The sequence below is a fragment of the Neoarius graeffei genome, chromosome 2, assembly GCF_027579695.1.
Source record: "Neoarius graeffei isolate fNeoGra1 chromosome 2, fNeoGra1.pri, whole genome shotgun sequence".
NCBI classification, from domain to species: domain Eukaryota; kingdom Metazoa; phylum Chordata; class Actinopteri; order Siluriformes; family Ariidae; genus Neoarius; species Neoarius graeffei.
Genome location: NC_083570.1, coordinates 4,954,051 through 4,977,866, shown reverse-complemented (window position 1 = coordinate 4,977,866; position 23,816 = coordinate 4,954,051). Strand labels below are relative to the sequence as shown.

Here is a 23,816-nt window from a genome sequence, read left to right as displayed (position 1 = left end):
TCAAACGATTCAATGAGACTGATTCTATGGTATGAGTCAAATTAAATGATTCAATGGGATTGATTCAATAATTATTAACCTTCAAATTTAATGAGACTGATTTAATGAGATTGATCACTTAATATTAATAGTAACTGTGATTGTACCTACACACTCATGAAATTAAAATTTGGGGGAGCTGCTTCAATAAGGGTGGTAGCACTCTTTGCTTGATCCAGCCATGTTTCAGTTAGAAGCAAAAAATCAAGATTGTGTTTGCAAATAAGATCATTAATTAAAAATGACTTGTTTGAAAGTGATCTAATGTTCAGAAGAGCTAGCTTTACAGAAAGTCTAGAAGTAATATCCGCTTGGGCACTCTGATGTTTTAAAACAGGAAGGAGACTAGACTGGTTTACCCCCTGGGTTAAATATGCTCTATGTTTTCTATTTCTTATCAACACAGGAATAGAGAATGGCATAGGCATACTGGGTCCCAGCTTGTTTTCAAAACTACACCCAATGCAGGGACCCACAGCACATCATACAAGACTCTTTGTATATTCCATGAGGTTGGGAGGGGGAAAGAGTGGAGATGTAATGTATTTTTTAGATGGTGAAAAAGATTGGTAGGCAGCTGAAAGTCCTGGGCAAACACAGTTCAGTCTGTTGGTTGATTTTCGATGAACTGCGTACACTGCTTGTCGCGAATGATTTGGGCTGGAAAAAGAGAGTGCAGCCATTGGCAGCAATCTCTGCATACTTTTAGGGAAATCCATGCAGGGGGGAGACGGGGATGGTACAATGAAGTTAGAAGAGCGAGACTGAGATTGGGACTTTGGTGAGGTCTTTGTGAGTGTCTCCATGACTGTCTCCGTGGTGACTGTCTCCGTGACAGTCTCTGTGATACTTGCATGGGGTCGAGATGTGGATGATTCAGCCTTGGCATGATTGTCTTTGGTCAGGTCCTCAATTTGGATGGGTGATGCAGATATCTGTGGCTGCCCATTGTTAACAACATGCTCACATTCTCCATGTGATTGCTGATGTCCTTGGCAGTCTGCCCCAGATGGTCCTTGGCAGTCTGCCCCAGATGGCTGTGTGTCCTTGTTGAAGCATCTCTGCTGTGCTTGCATGGGTAGTTGTTTTGGCTTTGCAGAGGTTTTGTTGATATCTGTAACTGGGTCAGTCTGTGAGCATTTATCATCAGTTCTGCCCAATGTTGGCTGAGAAAAGAATGCATGCTGGAGAGAGAGGCTGTAGTGATCAGCCAAAACTTTGGTCCCAATCCAGCTGAGTTCAGTGCTATTTGGCCTGAAGAATTCTCTGCGATTCCAGAAAAGGTTAAAATTGTCTATAAAGTTCATACCAAATGAAAAACAAGTTTTTCCAAGCCAGGTGTTAAGACTGAAGAGTCTAGTAAATGCAAAACTTCCCCTTGCAGGGAGTGGGCCACTGATAATAGATTGTATTCTAGTCTTATAGAGGTCAGAAAATTTTTTTCTGAAATCATCTTGGACAAACAGCTGTTCTCTGAAAACATAATTTGCTCCCACATGCATAACAATACGTTTGATAGTTTTATGCTTGGACATGAGTTTCAAAATGCTGTCTTTGGTGTCAGAGATGGATGCATTTGGAAGGCAGCAAATAATCATTCCATGTCCTTTTAAATGTTTTACAGTGTGTAACCCTGTTAAAAAATCACTATCCATAATGAAATAATAAATAGTTTAATATGTTCATTGGTTGGTTAAAAATGTGATTAAAAGTGTGGAAAGGATATTTCATAAAGGTTAAAATAGCTGATAAAATAATAGTGTAATAAATACGTTAAAAAGATTTAAAAAGACACAAATGTGCAAATTTTAAGTATTTCCTTTTATTTTGAAGAATCTCCTGGGTAAAGTTTTGTGGGAGGGAGCTTGAGAGAAGCACCGAGGAGTGAGAGAGGGGGGGCGGAGAAGCATGATGGCGAGTGCGAGCTTTTTGTTTCAGAGGCAGAGTGTGTAGTTTCGGTTCTCAGAGACTGTCTGTCTGCTCGCCATTCTTGACCTGGATATCGGAGCTGCGCCTGCTGGGTGCAGCCAGAGACTTTCTGCTCGGAGCTTTCTGTTTGGAGCTGCAGTTCTAGTTTAGCATAGCCGCTAAGCTAATCCAGAGCGGGTTATTAGCATCCGCTAGCACAGTGAATACACTTAGCCGAGAGCAGCTAACCGGCTCCTATGGACTGCCTCGCGGTCTCAGCGCGGGACCCGGGGATCCATCCTGACCGCTGCTGATCTGCGTGGGACTCCTCTCGCCCGGACGTGTTCGCGGGCTGCCTGGAAGAGACTCCACCGCCTTCTCACCTGCTCCCCTCCATTCTGGCTGCCTGTGCTGCATCATCGCCTGTCCTCGGGACCGGGTAAACTGCGGGACTCCCTAAAGTGAATGACGCATGAAATGGAATGACGAATGACAGGTAGTAAATTTGAACAATAAATGGTCGCTTGTCATTCAGATTCTTACAAATGGAATAACGATTGAAATCTTTAGTTTTAGACCCCCCTAGGATAAGATAAGTGGGTGCTTGGTGGGATATCAGCTTTTACAAATGGAATGACAGGGTTTCTATATGTATTGACTTACTTTGAGCTAATGTCAGTGATATCACCTTTTACAAATGGAATGATAAGGTTTCTAGGTGGAATGACATACTTTGAGGCAATGTTATCAGTGATATCAAATTAACAAATGGATTGACAATGTTGCTAGGTGGAATGACATACCTTTACCTTATATTATCAGTGATATCACCTTTTACAAATGGAATGGCAGTGAATTTGGGTGGAATGACATACTTTTAGGTTATATGATCAGTGATATCACCTTTTACAAATGGAATGACAGGGTTTCTAGGTGAAATGACACACTTTGAGCATATGTTATCAGGGATATTTCCATTTACAAATGGAATGACAGGGAATTTAGGTGGAATGACATACTTTTAGATTATGTTATCAGTGATATCACCTTTTACAAATGGAATGACAGTATTTATAGGTGGAATAACATACTTTGAGGCATGACAGTGTTTCTAGGTGGAATGGCATACTTTGAGCTGATGTTAATATCACATTTAACAAATGGAATGACAGTGTTTCGAGTCGGAATGATATACTTTGAGTTAATGTTATCAGTGATTTTACTGAAATTGAATGATAGTGTTTTTAGGTGGAATGACACACTTTGAGCATATGTTATCAGGGATATCTCCATTTAAAAATGGAATGACAATGAATTTAGGTGGAATGACATACTTTTAGGTTATCAGTGATATCACCTTTTACAAATGGAATGACAGTGTTTCTAGGTGGAATGACATACTTTAAGCTGATGTTATCAGTGATATCACATTTAACAAATGGAATGACAGGGTTTTGAGTCAGAATGACATACTTTGAGCTAATGTTATCAGTGATACCACCTTTAACAAATGGAATGACAGTGTTTGTAGGTTGAATGACATACTTTGAGGCAATGTTATCAGTGATCTCGCCTTCCACAAATGGAATGACAGTTTCTAGGTGGAATAACACCTTTAGGTTATGTTATCGGTGACATCACTTTTAGAAATGGAATGACATTGCTTTTTAGGTGGAATGACATACTTTGAGCTAATGTTATCAGTGATATCGCCTTCCACAAATGGAATGACAGTTTCTAGGTGGAATAACACCTTTAGGTTATGTTATCAGTGATATCACCTTTTACAAATGGAATGACAGTGTGTTTAGGTGGAATGACAAACTTTAAGCTAATGTTATCAGTGATATCACCTTTAACAAATGGAATGACAGCGTTTCTAGATGGAATGACTTACTTTGGCAATGCTATCAGTGATATCACCTTTTACAAATGGAATGACAGTGTTTCTAGGTGGAATGGCATACTTTTAGGTTATATTATCAGTGATATAACCTTTTACAAATGGAATGACAGCGTTTCTAGATGGAATGACTTACTTTGGCAATGCTATCAGTGATATCACCTTTTACAAATGGAATGACAGTGTTTCTAGGTGGAATGGCATACTTTTAGGTTATATTATCAGTGATATAACCTTTTACAAATGGAATGACAGTGTTTTTAGGTTGAATGACATACTTTTAGCTAATGTTATCAGTGATATCACCTTTAAGAAATGGAATGACATGGTTTCTAAGTGGAATGACATACTTTTAGGTTAAGTTATCAGTGGTATCACCTTTAACAAATGGAATGACAGTGTTTCTAGGTGTAATGGCATACTTTGAGGAAATGTTATCAGTGATATCACCTTTTACAAATGGAATGACAGTGTTTTTAGGTGGAATTACAGACTTTGAGGTTAAATTAACAGTATCACCTTTTACAAATCTAATAACAGTGTTTCTAGGTGGAATGACATACTTTGAGGCAATGTTATCAGTGATATCACCTTTTACAAATTGAATGACTGTTTCGAGGTGGAATGACATACTTTGAGCTAATGTTATGTGATATCACCTTTTACAAATTTGAATGACAGTGTTTTTAGTAGAAATGACTGACTTTGAGGTTATGTTATCAGTGACATCACCTTTTACAAATGGAATGACAGGGTTTCTAGGTGGTATTGATTTAAAGTTACAGGTTTTAGAATTCAGTTAAAGGTATAGGCCCTTTGATGTGGCCAGTTGTTTGACGTCAGTCTGTCTATAAACTGTTTCAAATTATAATCTTCTAAAAGCATGCACTAGCTGGTAATTCATTGATTTTCTTTATTGCAGTCTTACATAATTTCCTAGAATTTCATTTTCAGAGTATATCTTGAACACTGTAAAGTCAAGGTCAACCAAACTTGTTACCATAATCAATCATTTCCTGCAAGGTTTTCCATTTTCTTGCATAGAAACCAGTCTGAATGGCAGTTCTTTTTCAAAGAATTTCAGTTTCAGAGCAGATCTTAAAAACTTAAAGGACTACCTCTACCAAAACTTGCCATAGTGATAAATCATTTTCTTATGGGATTAGGCATGTTAGGAACCCAGAGAGATAAAACTAAAATTTGACAAATTTAATTATGATTCAAATTGTAGTTAATTTCTCACTGTTCCTTTGCCACAATAATTTCTTTTCTGTTGTCTGCTTATTTCAAGTAGTAGTTGGTGCACAGGTTTTGGTTATTTCAATAAACTATCATTCAAACACAGACATCAATTGTCACTACTGAAAATGCATTTGTCAACAAAATGTATGAATTAAAACAGGATTACAACACTTTTCATTCAAAGACAACAAACACATCTGATCTTTCATTATATATTTGGTTTTACCAGTGTTAACTGATAAAAGTGGCATTACGATTGAGTGGCAGAGCTCGCATGACATATATTTGTTATGCATGCTTTTTAAACAAAGTGGAAAATAGAAAAAATTAATCTTATTTTTACACGGCAATTAATGAGATAACAAAACATTTGTTCCTAGACTAAAAAATAGTCTGTGAAATTTGTTCCCTAACTAAAAGGCTGTTAAATATGATATACAGTAATGGAGCAGGACTAATTTTGACCATTCATATGTTCAAATCCTATTATGTGCTTGTTTTCTAGACATCACCCTTGTATGTAAAAACTATAACTTAGATTGGTCATCAAAAGATTTTACCATCCTTGACATAACATTTACCAATAATTTGGCAGAAATGGTTGAGAGAAACTGTAAGGATAAACTTAAATTAAAATGAACATGAATCAGTTGCTTGCAAGAGAAATTACCTCAATAGGCATGGCAAATGTCATGAAAACGTCTTGTACCAAAGCTCAATCTTATTTCTATTGTACTACCACTTCCTACTTATGCTGCAACTAAAGAAATCGAAAAACTTTGATTACGTTCAATTTGGAATGGAAAACCAGACATAATGAAAAGAAAATTAATCACCAGAAATTACCCTGAGGATGGAATTAGTGTTGGATGAGTTTTCCACTCCCATGATAAATCAAACTTTGAAAATCTATTTATGATGAATACATCACCAAAACATGCAGATTTTTATCTGTATAATAAGGCATCGATTAGCAACAATTCATCTGCATCAAAAACAAATGAATTCTGGTCAGATGTCTTAAAATGATGGGCACAATATAGTAAGATAAAAGAGAAACTTTTTAAAACGCAATGTGAGACTGTCGATGGAATAATGTTAACATAGTGATTCACAATAGGACTTTAGATGATAAGAATATGTTCATATCAGGTTTCGTCTACATGATTGATATTGTCAATAAGATGGAAGCATCATGTCATATGATAAACTTGTCTTATTATATGAGTATACTTCATTCAATTAAAGCATATATGAAAAAAACCACAAATAATATGATTGACAAACAAGTGAAGAAGCGAGCAATCTAAAATTGAAAATGGTAATAGTTTCAAGACTATTTTACATAAAATTATACCTACAAATAGCCTATTGCATAAAATGAAACTTAAAGATTCCAAAATGTGTGACTTCTGTAAACAGGAAGAAGAAACTATAAGTTATCTTTTTTACGAATGCCAGCATGTTTCAAAATATGAGCTTTCTTGATATTTAAATATATACGCATATATAAAGGTTTACAAATTTGGTGTAATGTAGCGATAACAGGTAGTGTCTAAAAAAAGAACAATAGGTGATTTCATTTCTTAAAGACAGAATCCCAGATCCTTCTCGTATAACATAATATGACCTTCGAAACAGGCATAGTTACATTCGGGGATTATTTCCCGTCAATTTGGTACCAGTGGGCTTAATTTATATCAGGACATGTGATGTTAGGTCGATTGTGACTAAAATGACTCAGAAAGGAAGAAAACTAAGATTCAAGCCTAGGGAGCCACGAAAATACATAATTTCTCTCATTGTGTTTTCTGTCCGCCACTGTTGTTTACATCTCCAATGTTCAAGTCGATCTTAGTTTTTTCGCCAATATCTTGAAAACTACACTGTTCTAATACAAAACTTGTTCACTAGGGTGTTTTTTGTAATGTTTTGAAAAGGATAAGTGTCAATTAAAATCTGGGATTCTGGCTTTAATTTTGTGAATTCGAAGTATAATGATTTTAGCAAAGTAAATGTCAGGTTGACCAATATTTCATAATTTTGGAGTAGTTGCAGGCTGAAAATGCATTATATTTATCGATGTTGTAAGTGTTTTTGAAGTCTTGAACAATCTAAACAAAGTTTTACACCTATGCTTTTACATTTGAAAATATTTTGTTTGGCTAAGTTAAAATTGTATTTATGCCTCTTTTTCTTCTTTGCACATATCTGAGCAAAATAGTTATTTTATCAATTTTTATATGTGCATCTGTCATAATTGCTAACCAGTTTTTTTTAAATCATACCATTTTTGCCAATTGGGCTCATATTTATCATTTTGGTACTTTAGAATGTATGATATAAAAAAAAAAATGCACATAAACTTGACAAAAATGAATAAATGCCAAAAAAACAACTAAAAAACATTTGAACTCAAACAGCAAAATAAATTTTTAAAAATCTATCATTTTCATGAAATGTTATGAAAGTATTTCTTAATTAAATAATTAGAATTAGATAATCCTTTTTTTTCAACATTTCATCACTGAATCCTATTACTAATGACGAATTCCTGACCTCTTGACATAAGATGTTGAATGTGTAGATAATGTGATTCAGGTTTTTTTATGTTATTAAACGGTTAACCGCTCACACATTCATTCCAGATGGTTCAAGCAAGCATTGGTTATCTAAATTAAATATGTGTTTCTAGGGCTGTTCGTAAATAAATTTTGATATAACCACTAGAATTCGAATAACTTATTAGAGGAGCAATTGATAAATAAATTGTCTTTTTCTATTTCATAACTAACAGACATTTCTTTTAATAAACTTCCAAAGTGATCTTGACAATTCTGATACTTACATTTGTAAATAGAAAAACTTGGCAAACAATTAAATGAAGTAAAAATCTTGTCTGTAACAGACCTGTCCAAATAAGATAAACTGTAAACCAAGAATCACATTACATAAGTGGGAACAATTCTTTATCCATGAAGAAAAACTTTTCCTAAAAAACTGGGTAAAATTACATTCTCACAACAAATGAGCAATTGTTTCACTATCATTTTGACAAAATGTAAAGTTTCCATTATCTATATATTCTAGCTTACATAAGTATGAGTTGTAAGACAGCTGTACAACTGTTAAATGAAGACAGGTTTTTCTTAACTTAAATAGGTGGGTTATAAATCATTTGCTCAGTCAGAAAACAAGTGCATGAATCAGGTTTAACTTTTTTGACAAAAACAACAAAAGAACTAAGACAAATTATCCAGAAGGCATTGGTGACTTATCTTAATTTCTTTTCAACATAGGACTCACTAAATACATCTAGATCATCCATGAATGGATAGGAAGCTTGAAAAAGTGTTTCCATTATATATTGTTTTCACCAGTTAAATGTTCCAGCACACCTTCAGTGCTATAACATATTTGAAGAATTTTTCTGAGTTTAACAAGCCTTAATGCACTTAAAGTTGCATAATCAGAGTTGAACGACCAAAATGTTTTATTTCCACATTTGGTGTTAATTATAATGGCATAATTTTTTTCATAGCACCACTGATTTTTTTCACATTCTTTTGTGGACTGGAAAGGCGTTTTTGGGGGCCTAACAGCATCAATTTGAGAAAAAGGCTTTGGCCTTAAATTAATTTTTTTCTGTTTTTGGTCCTAATATAATACAATCATAAAAAGAGTTTAAAATTGTTTTAGTAAGTTTTCACAATTATATATCAGTTTGAAGCTTGTTTTTCCATTAAAATGGGCAGGGGTGAGGTTGCTTATCAACAGATTTCCCACATTAAACAGCTTCTAAAAATTCTAGAAAAATCTACACACTTCAGGAAAGCGTCTTCTTTCAACTGGGAAAGAATTTAGGAATTGTATATTTTTAGGAATTGTAAACGATAAACGATATTTGAGGCTTCTCAAACAGTTAATTAACAGACATACCTTCATAATGATCGAGTTTATGTGAGTGTCCCAATAACAGTTACTATGTAAATTTAAGCCAGGGTGTTTGTGATTATTTACTTTTATTTATTTTCCTACTAAACTGTATGGATTTAGCTTTATTTGGATTGAATGAAACCGTCCACCTCTTGGCCCAACTAGATATCCTTGAAAGATAGACATAGGAACACTGTCATTCCATTTGTAAAAGGTGATATCACTGATAACATAACCTAAAAGTATGTCATTCAACCTAAAACTAAAAACACTGTTATTCGATTTTTTAGAGGTGATGTCACTGATAACATTGCCTCAAAGTATGTTATTCCACCTAAAAACACTGTATTTCCATTTGTAAAAGGTGATATCACTGATAACATTAGCTAAAAGTATGTCATTCAACCTAATAACACTGTCATTCCATTTGTAAAAGGTGATATCACTGATAACATAACCTGAAGGTGTTATTCCACCTAGAAACAGTGTCATTCCATTTGTTGAAGGTGATATCACTGATAACATAACCTAAAGGTGTTATTCCACCTAGAAACAGTGCCATTCCACTTGTTAAAGGTGATATCACTGATAACATCAGCTTGAAGTATGTCATTCCACCTAAAAACACTGTCATTCCATTTGTTGAAGGCGATATCACTGACAACATTAGCTCAAAGTATGCCATTCCACCTAAATTCACTATCATTCCATTTGTAAAAGGTGATATCACTGATAACATTAGTTTAAAGTATGTTATTCCACCTAAAAACAGTCATTCAATTTGTAAAAGGTGATATCACTGATAACATTGCCTAAAAGTATGTCATTCTACCTGAAAACACTGTCATTTCTTTTGTAAAAGGTGATATCACTGATAACATAACCTAAAGGTTTGTCATTCCACCTAAAAACATTGTCATTCCATTTGTAATAGGAGATGTCACTGATAACATTGCCTCAAAGTATGTCATTCCACCTAGAAAAACTCTTATTCCATTTGTTTAAGGTGATATCACTAACGTTGCCTCAAAGTATGTTATTCCACCTGAAAACACTGTCATTCCATTTGTAAAAGGTGATATCACTGATAACATTGCCTAAAAGTATGTCATTCTACCTGAAAACACTGTCATTCCTTTTGTAAAAGGTGATATCACTGATAAGATAACCTAAAGGTTTGTCATTCCACCTAAAAACATTGTCATTCCATTTGTTAAAGGTCATATCACTGATAACATATACTTTTAGCTAATGTTATCAGTGATATGACCTTTTACAAATGGAATGGCAGTGAATTTGGGTGGAATGACATACTTTTAGCTAGTCATTCCACCCAAATTCACTGCCATTCCATTTGTAAAAGGCGATATCACTGATAATATAAGGTAAAGGTATGTCATTCCACCTAGAAACACTGTCATTCTATTTGTTAAAGGTGTTATCACTGATAACATTGCCTAAAGGTATGTCATTCCACTTAGAAACACTGTCATTCCATTGTTAAAGGTGATATCGCTGATAACATAACCTAAAAGTATGTCATTCCACCTAAATTCACCATCATTCCATTTGTATAAGGTGATATCACTGATAACATAACCTTGCTTGTGATTATTTACATTTATTTATTTTCCTACTAAACTGTATGGATTTAGCTTTATTTGGATTGAATGAAACCGTCCACCTCTTGGCCCAACTAGATATCCTTGAAACATAGACATAGGAACACTGTCATTCCATTTGTAAAAGGTGATATCACTGATAACCTAAAAGTATGTCATTCCACCTAAATTCCCTGTCATTCCATTTGTAAATGGAGATATCCCTGATAACATATGCTCAAAGTGTGTCATTCCACCTAAAAACACTGTCATTCCATTTGTTATAGGTGATATCACTGATAACATTGCCTCAAAGTATGTCATTCCACTTAGAAACAATGTCATTCCATTTCATGAGCTGAAAGCATGTCATTCCACCTACATTTCAATCGTTATTCCATTTATAAGAATCTGAATGGCAAGGGACCATTTATTGTTCAAATCACTAGCTGTCATTCGTCATTCCATTTCATGCGTCATTCACTTTAGGGAGTCCCTAAACTGCTGCTCTTTGCAGTTGAGCTGCACTGGAGGTAACACTTGTATTTTCACTGTTTTTGGATTAAAGTTGTGGATTTCATCGCACTCAAGCAACACAATATCAGGCCTGCAACATTTTTTTTTTGCTTTCTGCCGGCTGTGTGTGTGTGTGTGTGTGTGTGTGTGTGTGTGTGTGTGTGTGTGTGCGCGTGTGTGTGTGTGTGTGTGTGTGTGTGTGAGAGTGAGTGAGTGTGGGCCCACTGAGTGTTTGAGTTATTTGTTATACTTAAAAGGGTATTTTCTAACTTTTAAAGGCACTAGTGATAAGTTAAACATATTTCACTAATTTAAGAGTATTCGTGGTACTTAAAGGTATTGTCCAACTTGAAGGGTATTTGATCATTTTCATTGAAACTTGGAGTGTGGTTTTGTTGACTGAGGGGTTTTGTTTGAATAGAAGGGGTAATGGTTTGCTGTCATGGGAAGTAATAATTTGGCGAATTTGTGTAAAGGAAAGGAGATCTTTGTGATTTGATTTGTGATTTAAATAGACGAAGAAAGACAAAAGTTTTTATTTAATTTTATTTATTTATTTTTGTTAGATAGGGTTTTTATGTTGTGAAATCATATTAAAAGCTAAATAAATAACTGACTGGTTATTTCCTTAAAGTTTGTATATTTCTTAGACACCCTAAGGGTAAAGGTGAGTAATGTAGCTGCCCATCATTTAGGCTAGTTGTTGTAAAACTATGATTACAAGGGGCTTTATTTTAAGTTAAAATAGCTGCTTTACGAAACCAGGGCCCCTTTCTGCGGTAATTGTGAGAAGTGGGCTACATAAATGGAGGCACCGCTGGGATTGTACAAATAGAGTTTGGGTTTCTAACATAACTGAAACTAAATAAGATAAACAAAATACAGTGTTGTAGATTTAACTAAGTGCGGCAAAGGTTGTCACAATGTACGGGAACAAGCTGAAGAACTGGTGTCGAGGTGAAAACTTGGAAGAGCGCCATGCCTTGTTGACCACAGTTCCTGAGAAAACAGAAATAGCCCAAATAGAAGAGACATTACAAACTGTAAAATGCTTGGGACGGGTACGAGTGAGAGGAAGAATGTTAAGTGACACTGGAAATGAAATGCTTGTGCTTTGTGAGTGCAAAGAAAACTTGACTGAGGCAGACGTCCCAGGTGAAGTGCGAAGCTCAGATGGACAAACAGTATGGCCAATCTTCACTGTGGCTCGAAGCTCAGGTCCTGAGTTGGATTTTACCCGTAAACTGAATACGCTTCTCCAGGCAGAAGGAAAGTCTATGGCAGATGTGCAGGCTTTGCTGACCCAACAGTCTGTCTCTCCTACAGAAGCCATCCTTCGTGCTGTTGGTGATCTGTTCGATAAATCTGCCAAGCCATCAATGGAAGGTGGAGGATACCGCCGCCTGCGGATCTTTTCAGGTACTGTACCTACACCAGCAGGAGAGGAACAATTTGACCACTGGTTAGAGCAAGCTTACCTGATGGTGGAAGAGAGTGAGGGCTCGGCAAAAGAAAAAAGGAGGAGAATAATGGAAAGCTTAAAGGAACAGTCCACTGTACTTCCATAATGAAATATGCTCTTATCTGAATTGAGACGAGCTGCTCCATACCTGTCCGAGCTTTGCGCGACCTCCCAGTCAGTCAGACGCGCTGTCACTCCTGTTAGCAATGTAGCTAGGCTCAGCATGGCCAATGGTATTTTTTGGGGCTGTAGTTAGATGCGACCAAACTCTTCCGCGTTTTTCCTGTTTACATAGGTTTATATGACCAGTGATATGAAACAAGTTCAGTTACACACATTGAAACATAGCAATTTTCTATGCTATGGAAAGTCCACACTATAAATAATGACAGGCGTACTAACACCTTCTGCACGCTTCGGCAGCGCATTGATATCTGAGCTCCGTATCAATGCGCTGCCGAAGTGCGCAGAAGGTGTTAGTACGCCTGTCATTATAGTGCGGACTTTCCATAGCATAGAAAATCGCTACTTTTCAATATCTCAGTATCTCGCTGATACTCCTGTTCACCCAGTAAGTAGTCTCAACATTTGGGGTTTAAGTGACTGTGCTTACCCTTACCTTGGCTATGCGGTGGTGGGCCTAGAGTTTCCCAAGAAGGTATCAGGTACCCCAACAGCCCTGTCAGCCCTGGCCCTCATTTGCCCTGATCCGCCAGGTCCTGATCAGACGCCTGTGATTTTAGGGACAAATACCAAAGCTAACCTAGCCAAGCGACTGGCCCAGCTGCGTGAAGCGGAAGCTGGAGGGACTGTGGTCCTCACCCTTAGCATACAGAACACTCTACCTGAAACCATCAAAGAAAAACCCATTGGCTTGCCAAAAAGAGAGGAGGAGGATGAAGTAGGTTCTGTGCAGTTGGGGGGTCCAAGCTCACTTACCTTACCTGCAGGTGGCAGTAGCAAAGTAGTCTGCAAAATGGTGCTTGGAAAGTCGCTGCCAAATGACATCTTGATGGTAGAGGCCTCCAACACAGCTTCTCTCCCATTAGGTGTCATGCTTCAACCTATAGCAATACCAAGCAATGCTGTGGACATTAACCGGTTAACAGTGCTAGTTTTTAATGAGTCGCAGAAGGAAGTGACAATTCCAGCTGGCGCTGTCTTGGGTCACCTGTGTGTGGCGGATGTGGCTACCACAGTGCCAGAACAAAAGCCAGAGGCTGAGGATGCTTTCGATGTCAGCATGATCGACTTTGCTGAGTCACCTGTTCCCGAAGCATGGAAGACAAGGCTCCGACAGAAACTGTCGGAGAGAGCAGATGTATTTTCTCTCCATGAACTTGATGTGGGACTCGCCAAAGAGGTGGAGCACACGATCCGCTTATCTGATCCACGCCCGTTTCGTGAACGTTCCAGGCGCATTGCCCCAGCAGATATTGACGACGTGCGGCATCACATCCAGAAGCTACTAGCAGCAGGCATTGTCAAAGAGTCCAGAAGTCCATATGCATCGCCCATAGTGGTTGTGAGAAAAAAGAATGGGGGTATCAGGATGTGCATCGACTACCGTACGCTCAATAGCCGCACTGTCCCAAACCAATATATACTACCCCACGCATCGATGAGGCTCTTGACTGTCTGTCAGGGAGTAAGTGGTTTTCTGTTCTCGACTTGAAAAGTGGATATTATCAAATAGCCAGGAAAGAAGAGGACTAAGAAAAAAAACTGCATTTATCTGCCCTCTTGGGTTCTACCAGTTCAAAAGGATGCCTCAGGGCATAACTGGAGCTCCTGCGACCTTCCAGAGGCTTATGGAGAGAGCCGTTGGCGATATGAACATGCTCCAAGTAATAGTCTATCTGGATGATTTGATTATTTTCGGAAAGACCTTGGCAGAACATGAAGAGAGACTCATAAAGGTGCTGGACAGACTCGGAGAGGTTGGACTAAAGATCTCACTTAACAAGTGCCAGTTTTGTCAAACAAAGGTCAAGTACGTGGGTCACATTGTGACTGCTGAGGGCGTTTCTGCTGACCCTGCAAAAATTGAAGCTGTGACCACTTGGCCCAAACCTTCCAATCTCAAGACCCTACGATCCTTTTTGGGATTTTGTGGGTATTATAGGCGATTCATCCACAATTACTCCTCCATCGTCCGCCCTTTGACAGACTTCACTAAAGGTTATGGCCCCACCCAGCATGGCAGAAGGCCAAAAAAAGGGAAGAGTGATGTTTATTTGGATGAGAAGGAACCATTTGGAGACAGATGGGATGAGTCATGTACTGAATCCTTTGAAAAGATCAAAGAGTGTTTGACGAATGCTCCAGTGCTCGCCTTTGCAGATCCTGACAAACCATACATGCTGCACGTGGATGCTAGTCTTACAGGACTTGGAGCTGTTCTATATCAAGAGCACCCAGAGGGGTTGAGGCCAGTGGCATTCGCGAGCAGAAAACTGAGTTCTTCAGAGAAAAACTACACCATTCACCAGTTAGAGTTCCTGTCGCTTAAATGGGCAGTTGTCGAGAAATTTCACGACTAGCTCTACAGAGCCTGCTTTACTGTGCATACAGACAACAATCCTCTAACTTACGTCTTGACATCGGCAAAGCTCAATGCCACCGGACATCGATGGCTGTCGGATTTGTCAGTGTACAATTTTGACATAATTTACCGACCTGGTAGAAATAACATCAATGCTGATCTGTTATCACGCATAGAGACAAGAGATGAGGAGATGGAATGGCAGAGTATCTCTCAGGCTGGAGTCAAGTCAATTTGCCAGCGAGTTGGTGTTCTGGGTCCATCGGTAGATTCCCCAAAATATGCTGAACAGCTTGGAGCTCCACCTGAGTGCATTCCTGAGGTGTATGCTTTCCCCACGCATCTTCAGCTGAACTCACTGGAACAAATGTCCAGGCAGGACTTAATTGCAGCCCAGGCTCAAGACAGCTTGATAGCACCTACTATCCAAGCTATAAAGTGCGGCAAGTGGCAAGACAACCCAGAGTTGCTCCCTATGAAGAGAAAGATGGCTAAGCTGGTCATGACGGATGGGTTACTACATCAGGTGAGCACAGGCCATGCAGGAAAAAAGACACAGCAGCTAGTGCTACCTGCTAAGTTCAGAGCAGTGGTACTCAAAGCCATGCATGATGCTATCGGCCATTTAGGAGTGGAAAGAGTTATTGACATGATCAGGAGCCGGTTCTTCTGGCCGAAGATGTCGGTCGATGTAGAGCAATACGTGAAAAATTGCGGAGAGTGTGTCCTCTGGAAGACTCCATGTCCAAGAGTTGCACCATTACATCAGATAGTGAGTTCTGGGCCTATGGACCTAGTCTGTATCGACTTCCTGTCTATGGAACCTGACTCCAGAGGAGTGAGTAATGTGCTTGTCATAACTGATCATTTTACGAGATACACCCAAGCTTTCCCCACTCAAAACCAGAAAGCTCTCACAGTTGCAAGAGTCTTGGTGGAAAAGTATTTTATACATTATGGCTTGCCATCTCATATTCATTCTGATCAAGGCAGAGATTTTGAGTCTCGACTCATTAAAGAGCTGCTGAGGATACTGGGCATACAGAAGTCATGGAGCACCCCCTACCACCCACAGGGTGATCCCCAACCTGAATGCTTTAATTGAACTTTGTTGTCCATGTTGGCCACACTCAATCAAGAAAAGAAGCGACAATGGAGTCAGCATGTGGTACACCTGGTGCATGCATACAATAGCACCAAGTGTGATGCTACAGGATATTCTCCATACTTTCTGATGTTTGGCAGAGAGGCCAGACTCCCACTGGATATGTGTTTTGGGACCTGCCCAGATGGCAAAGGTGACCAACCACATTCTGCGTACGTTGCCAAATTGAAAGAAGACTTGCAAAAAGCCTATAACCTGGCTATGGAGGTTTCCAATAAGAAACACCAGCAAAATAAGAAGGCATACGACAAGAGACTCCGGTTCCACAACCTGGAACCTGGTGATAGAGTATTGCTGAAAAATCTTGGATTGAAGGGCAAACACAAACTGGAGAATCGTTGGTACAGTGTTCCTTATGTTGTGGTGGATAAGATGCCAAACCTGCCTGTCTACAGAGTGAAGCCCCTGAATGAGAAAGAAAAGCTCAAGACATTGCACAGGGATAATCTGCTACCCATAGGAGATCAAGTAAGGATCCCAGTGATGGATGAAACAGAGAATGTGCCGAAGAGACCTGTAACCCGAAGTTCTGTTCACAACAGACACAAAAGAAATACAACAGATCACACTGTGCAAAGGGAGGGCAATACCTCAAGTGACACTTCTGATCTGGAGTGTGACTGGCCAACCAGACCCTACAGGAAGTTTATGGGAAAACTCATCCAAAGGAGAGAAAGACATAGTGCTGATAGATCAGAGCAGTCCGAAGTCCTCAGTCCTTCAGAGGACAGTCACTCAGAGAGAGACAATTCACCTGTAGAGCATGCTCCAGACGTCGCTCCAAAGACTGACTCTGAGTCAGAGCCCAGCTCTAGTGAAGATGAACAACCACCCTTGAGCTGTTCTAATATGCATGTGACACCTAAGTCAAGTAGGCCAAAAAGATCATTGAAACCCATTGTAAGACTTACCTATGATGAGCTAGGAAAAGGCAAAGATCAACCCATTACCATTGTACACCGAGGGGTTACTATAAAAATAGGTAACAGTGTTTCCCACAGACCAGGTAGCAATTTGTGGTGCTCCACTGTGCCAATGAGGGAATCGTGCGCGGTGGTGTCGTGGCGGTCGGTGGAGTCGGTCATTGGGGTGTATGCAAAGTGTTTACAGTGGGCGGTGTTCAAACACACAGTATTTTTCTTCAGAGTCACCTGCTGGGACTATTTTAAAGCTACAAGAAGCATTTGAGATTATTCAGTTCAATCTAAATTCTTTTAAGTTCTTTAAGAGAAGACTGCTAAAACAATTTTTACCAGAACCCTGCCTGGTTTCATTCCTCGACCCAACTTTCCATTACAGGGCAGGCCATTAGTTTGCTGGGCTGATGTTGGTGGAAAACCTGTCTTTTATGAAAATTACCAAAATTGAAGTTAAAGTTTAGTTTTTACCTTAGTTTTTTGCCTTTTTGGTGGCAATCTTTCAATCATTCTTTAGTTGACATTCAAGGAATAAATTGCAAAAAACAAGCTGGAGGTTTTTATTTTAAATATTGAACTCAACACTTACCTCAACCAATACTAAAATGAAATAAATAGTATAATGTAACAACAAAATAATAATAAAATAAAATATCATAATTAGATGTAAGAAACCACTTAAGGTAACACCAAAGCAACTAACAATAATGAAAAAGCATTACCCTAATTGGTGCAAAGCCTGCATGCCCCATCAGAACATTTAATTCAGCTGCCAGTGTGTGTGCGTATCAGTGATGCAGTGATGGTTTATCTACTTTGCTAATAAAGATGTTTCTTAAAATATTCAGATTAGAGATGCACCGATTGCAATTTTCTGGGCCGATTCCGATTTTCCATGGAGTGTGACCTGCCGATACCGATTTTGGCCGATTCCGATTTCATTTTTTCAGACCACTTCACAGCACACACAAAGACTATTTTATCTTTTCTTTAATAGAACATTCTGCCAGATTTTCAGTAATAAATTTTCAACACCTCAAAGGTTGAAAACAAACAAAGACATTGTTCTTTGTAAAATCTTTCTTCATGTTTGGTATTAACATATTAATTCCTGAAATAGGAAATTCACACAAACATTTTTTCTTTTCCCATCCAATATCTGGCACAAAAACAACTTCCCCCTCATACGATATTTGCCTACTGCTATGGAACACACTTTCATAAGCCTATTTAGATCTGAAAACTTATGCCTTATGGAACAACCCATTTCTTCATTCAGTATCAAAATACAAAAATAATTTCCAGTCATACTTATACCATAGCCATTCTATCATCTTTGTCAAATGTGTATTTGTAGAGTAATTTCCAATGGAATCAAGTGCAACCAAGATTGTAAAGCAAACAAAAAGACATTTTTTTCTCTCTCTCTTTGTACAAATCTAACTAGATGTTTGGTAATAGGCTAACATATTAATTCCATAATGGGAAATTCACACAACCACAAACATTTTCTTCTTTTCACATCCAATATCTGGCACAAAAAAAATCACTATATTTGGATATCCAAATATAGTGAATTTTTTTTTTTTTGTTTGTTTTGTTAACGGCGCGTGCGCCGGAGCTCGTTAGGCGCGCAGGACTGACACTGTTCTGCGCAAGCGCAACACAATTGCACTAGAAAGCATGTTCAATCTGCCAGTGGAGCTGCAGTCTCCTTCTAGTTGCGAATTGCGAGTATTTCCACTTTCATCTCTGTGATACACAAGTTTTGATTGGCAGAAAATCGGCATATTTTAATTCTGACCGGCCGGTCATGGCCGATCACGTGAAAATCGGCCGATTCTGATCGGCAGCCAGTCAATCGGTGCATCTCTGGTTCAGATTTTATGCTTCAGATAGCATCAACTAGGCATCCCCACGAGTATAACATTTTATTTAGGCTAGTGGGAAATCCTTATTTATTGTGAATGTCAAGCCATTATTAATAACTTGCATGAATGCTGAAGCGGGATAACTGGGATAATGCAGGCTGGTTCCTCGCTATAGCCTGACTCAGGGATGTCCGTTTCATGTTAGCCAAGAAGGCTATGATAAAGCTCATCACGAGCACGACGTAGGCTACCTTTTAAAACAAGGGGTCGGAGGCGAATCGGGAAGGCTGCGTACATGCCTCTCTCTCTCTCTCTGTGGACACGCCTCTCTCTGTGGACACGCCTCTCTCTCTCTGTGGACACACCTCTCTCTGTGGACACGCCTCTCCGTCTCTCCCTGTGGACACGCCTCTCCGTCTCTGTGTGTGGGTGTGCGCGCGCGCGCGTGAACGAGAAGAGAGAGCACTATTGCCGCTTTTCCACTACCAACGCGGCTGAGTCGGGCTGAGCCGTGCCGTGCTGAGTCGGGCTGAGTCGAGCCGAGCGGGGCTGTTGGAGTCGCATTTCGACTACAACCGCGCTGAACCGTGCTGGCTGGAAGTGGGTGGACACATTGGGTGGAGTTAGCGAAAGTGGGTGGACGTCAGGTGATGTCGTTTGGCGGCGCAAACAGTGACATCAGTGAGCTTTTAAGCGGTAGTCTCACAACCCGGAGAGTAAACAATAAATATGGAGGACATGGAGTCGTTAGTGTTGCTGGTCTTGGTGCTGTGGCTTGTTGTCACCGACAACGCCAACAGATACTGGCAAGAGCGTATAGTTGAGGCGAGGCACATAAGGCTTCATAATTCTCGTAATTCGTAATTCTCCTTCTTCCGGGTTTACGGTGTTTACAGATCCCAGCGTGCTCGCGGGGCGTGTGTGGGCATGTGAGGACACTCCTCCTCACCAATCAGCATGCAGGGGAGTGTCTGCTCACGCCCCTAGCCTCACTCGGCTCGGTTTGGCTCGCTTCAGCCCTACTCCAAAACGGTGCGAGTTTTGGGGGCTAAGCAGGGCTGAAGCGAGCTGAGTCGTGCTGTTTTTGGATAGTCGAAACGCGAGCTGTGTCGGGCTGAAGCGAGCTGAAGTGAGCTGAAAAAGGGTAGTGGAAAAGGGCCATATGAATGAACAGAACAATACGCAACGGAATTTTTTTTTTTTTTCAAAATCGCGAGTCTGATTGTGTGGCGCTAGGAATCCATTGTGTGGCGCTGCGCCACACAATGGTCTATGTATGGGAAACCCTGGGTAAACAGTAAGGTAGGCCTATTTAAACCACCCTTGATATTTTGAGTAGAAACTGAAGTTAAGTTCTGGTAATCTGATGAGGACATCAGATATTTAAAGGGGGGAGGGTGTAACCCTGTTAAAAAATCACTATCCATAATGAAATAATAAATAGTTTAATATGTTCATTGGTTGGTTAAAAATGTGATTAAAAGTGTGGAAAAGATATTTCATAAAGGTTAAAATAGCTGATAAAATAATAGTGTAATAAATATGCTAAAAAGATTTAAAAAGACACAAATGTGCAAATTTTAAGTATTTCCTTTTATTTTGAAGAATCTCCTGGGTAAATTTTTGTGGGAGGGAGCTTGAGAGAAGCACCACGAGCAGTGAGAGAGAGTGGACGGAGATGCATGATGGCGAGTGTGAACTTTTGTTTCAGAGACAAAGTATGTAGTTTTGTATCTAAGAGACTGTCTGCTCGGCATTCTTGACTTGGATATCGGAGCTACGCTTGTTTGGTGTGCAGCCAGAGACTTTCTGCTCAGAGGTTTCTGTTTGTAGCTGCAGTTCTAGTTTAGCATAGCCGCTAAGCTAATCCAGAGTATGTTATTAGCATTCGCTAGCACAGTGAATACACTTAGCTGAGGGCAGCTAACCCAGCTACTATCGACTGCCTCGTGGTCTCAACGCGGGACACGGGGATTCATCCTGACCGCTGCTGATCTGTGTGTGACTCCTCTCGTCCGGACGTGTTCATGGGCTGCCTGTAAGAGACTCCACCGCCTTCTCACCTGGTTACCTCCATTTTGGGTGCCTGTGCTGTATCATCGCCTGTCTTCGGAGACCGGGACCGGGTAAACTGCTGCTCTTTGCAGTTGAGCTGCACTGGAGGTAACACTTGTATTTTCACTGTTTTTGGATTAAAGTTGTGGATTTCATCGCACACAAGCAACACAATATGAGGCCTGCAAAAGGGTTTTTTTTTTTTTTGCTTTCTGCTGGCTGTGTGTGACACAGACGAAGAAAGACAAAAGTTATTTAATTTTATTTATTTATTTTTTTGTTAGATAGGGTTGTTATGTTGTGAAATCATATTAAAAGCTAAATAAATAATTGACTGGTTATTTCCTTAAAGTTTTTATATTTCTTAGACACCCTAAGGGTAAAGGTGAGTAATGTAGCTGCCCATCATTTAGGCTAGTTGTTGTAAAACTATGATTACAAGGGGGTTTATTTTAAGTTAAAATAGCTGCTTTACGAACCCAGGGCCCCTTTCTGCGGTAATTGTGAGAAGTGGACTACAAGTGGAATCACCAAGAACAAGGGTTGTGGGATCAGGTGGTGTTACAAGCAGCTTTTTGCCTCTTCCCACAGCTCTTCGGTTGTGGTGCGATCTCTTTCTATGATGTGCTTGTCCACCTGAAAATTCTGCTTCCTCATCCCTGAGGCATTCAAATTTGTTCTGAAGCCTTATGGGCTGTGGATTTTGCATACCGTAGTATCAGAACAAACTGGTCTTGAGGTAATTACTCTTCTGTTTTTATTTTTGGGCCTGCCACCCATCGTGTGCCAGTTTTCTGTACTCACATTTTGCCCTGTTAGATCGATGTATTCATCCACTCGATCTGCAATGCCGTCAGCCTGTCGGGGTGCAATCTCTGCATTCTCAGCCACTGTTTCTGTACTCCGTTCATGAGAGATCTCACTTAGTTCGTCCGTCTTTGGCAGGGCATCAATCTTTGATTTGAGGATAGAAATAATCTGTTCTAGTTCTGTGCATTTTCTGCAGGATCTCCTGGATTTTTTGCCCCCTGGCATTTTGTTTTAAAAGCTAACTTATCTTGTAAAGGTGAAAAATAAAATGAAGAAATAGTGGAAATTAAGTGAAAAAGTAAAAAATAAAGATCAAGCAGGAGCAAAGCAAAGAAGCATCCTACTCACTTGAGTAGGCAGAGGAAGCGGGGGTGAGAGAGACAGACAGAGGGGGGTGAGAGAGACAGGCAGAGGAAGCGGGGGTGAGAGAGACAGACAGGGGGGTGAGAGAGACAGACAGAGGGGGGTGAGAGAGACAGACAGAGGGGGGTGAGAGAGACAGACAGAGGGGGGTGAGAGAGACAGACAGACAGAGGGGGGTGAGAGAGACAGACAGACAGAGGGGGGTGAGAGAGACAGACAGACAGAGGGGGGTGAGAGAGACAGACAGACAGAGGGGGGTGAGAGAGACAGACAGACAGAGGGGGGTGAGAGAGACAGACAGACAGAGGGGGGTGAGAGAGACAGACAGACAGAGGGGGGTGAGAGAGACAGACAGACAGAGGGGGGTGAGAGAGACAGACAGACACAGGGGGGTGAGAGAGACAGACAGACACAGGGGGGTGAGAGAGACAGACAGACACAGGGGGGTGAGAGAGAGAGACAGACACAGGGGGGTGAGAGAGAGAGACAGACACAGGGGGGTGAGAGAGACAGACAGACAGAGGGGGTGAGAGAGACAGACAGACAGAGGGGGGTGAGAGAGACAGACAGACAGAGGGGGGTGAGAGAGAGAGACAGACACAGGGGGGTGAGAGAGAGAGACAGACACAGGGGGGTGAGAGAGAGAGACAGACACAGGGGGGTGAGAGAGAGAGACAGACACAGGGGGGTGAGAGAGAGAGACAGACACAGGGGGGTGAGAGAGAGAGACAGACACAGGGGGGTGAGAGAGAGAGACAGACACAGGGGGGTGAGAGAGAGAGACAGACACAGGGGGGTGAGAGAGAGAGACAGACACAGGGGGGTGAGAGAGAGAGACAGACACAGGGGGGTGAGAGAGAGAGACAGACACAGGGGGGTGAGAGAGACAGACACGGGGGTGAGAGAGACAGACACAGGGGGGTGAGAGAGACAGACAGACACAGGGGGGTGAGAGAGACAGACAGACACAGGGGGGTGAGAGAGACAGACAGACAGAGGGGGGTGAGAGAGACAGACAGACAGAGGGGGGTGAGAGAGACAGACAGACAGAGGGGGGTGAGAGAGACAGACAGACAGAGGGGGGTGAGAGAGACAGACAGACAGAGGGGGGTGAGAGAGACAGACAGACAGAGGGGGGTGAGAGAGACAGACAGACAGAGGGGGGTGAGAGAGACAGACAGACAGAGGGGGGTGAGAGAGACAGACAGACAGAGGGGGGTGAGAGAGACAGACAGACAGAGGGGGGTGAGAGAGACAGACAGACAGAGGGGGGTGAGAGAGACAGACAGAGGAGGGGTGAAAGAGACAGACAGACGGGGGTGAGGCAGACAGACGGAGGTGAGGCAGACAGACGGGGGTGAGAGGGACAGACAGGGGGTGGGTGAGAGAGACAGACAGAGGGTGGGTGAGAGAGACAGACAGAGGGTGGGTGAGAGAGACAGACAGAGGGTGGGTGAGAGAGACAGACAGACGGGGTGAGAGA

At 40.6% G+C, this 23,816-nt stretch overlaps 1 protein-coding gene across 1 annotated transcript in view; it reads left to right on the top strand.

Moving 5' to 3' along the window:
• The first annotated feature begins 1,923 nt into the window (after positions 1–1,923).
• Positions 1,924–23,816, top strand: part of LOC132877345 (bone morphogenetic protein 6-like) — a 35,527-nt gene continuing 13,634 nt past the window's right edge. Inside the window, exon 1 of the mRNA XM_060913584.1 lies at positions 1,924–2,386. The gene's annotated coding sequence lies outside the window, so the exon portion shown is untranslated. The remainder of the gene's footprint in view (positions 2,387–23,816) is intronic.